Genomic DNA, 355 nt, shown 5'->3' on the forward strand with positions numbered 1-355 from the left:
AAGTAAATTCTTTTGCTGGTGGGTATTCAGTTTTGTCAACATGTCTTGTTTCATAGACTGCTTCCCCCATTTAGTAGTTTTTACACCTTTGTGAACATCGTTAGAACATCTCCCCAAGAGGTGTTTTTGTTTTTGTTTTAACCATTCTTTTTAATGGTTAAATGGACTGCTGCTGCTGCTGCTAAGTTTGCATCGGTCGTGTCCGACTCTGTACGACCCCTCAGACGGCAGCCCACCAGGCTCCTCTGTCTCTGGGATTCTCGAGGCAAAGAACACGAGTGGGTTTCCATTTCCTTCTCCAATGCATGCATGCCTGCCAAGTCGCTTCAGTTGTGTCCGACTCTGTGCGACCCCA

The sequence above is a fragment of the Bison bison genome, unplaced genomic scaffold, assembly GCF_000754665.1.
Source record: "Bison bison bison isolate TAMUID 2011002044 unplaced genomic scaffold, Bison_UMD1.0 scf7180017858535, whole genome shotgun sequence".
In the NCBI taxonomy this organism is placed as follows: domain Eukaryota; kingdom Metazoa; phylum Chordata; class Mammalia; order Artiodactyla; family Bovidae; genus Bison; species Bison bison.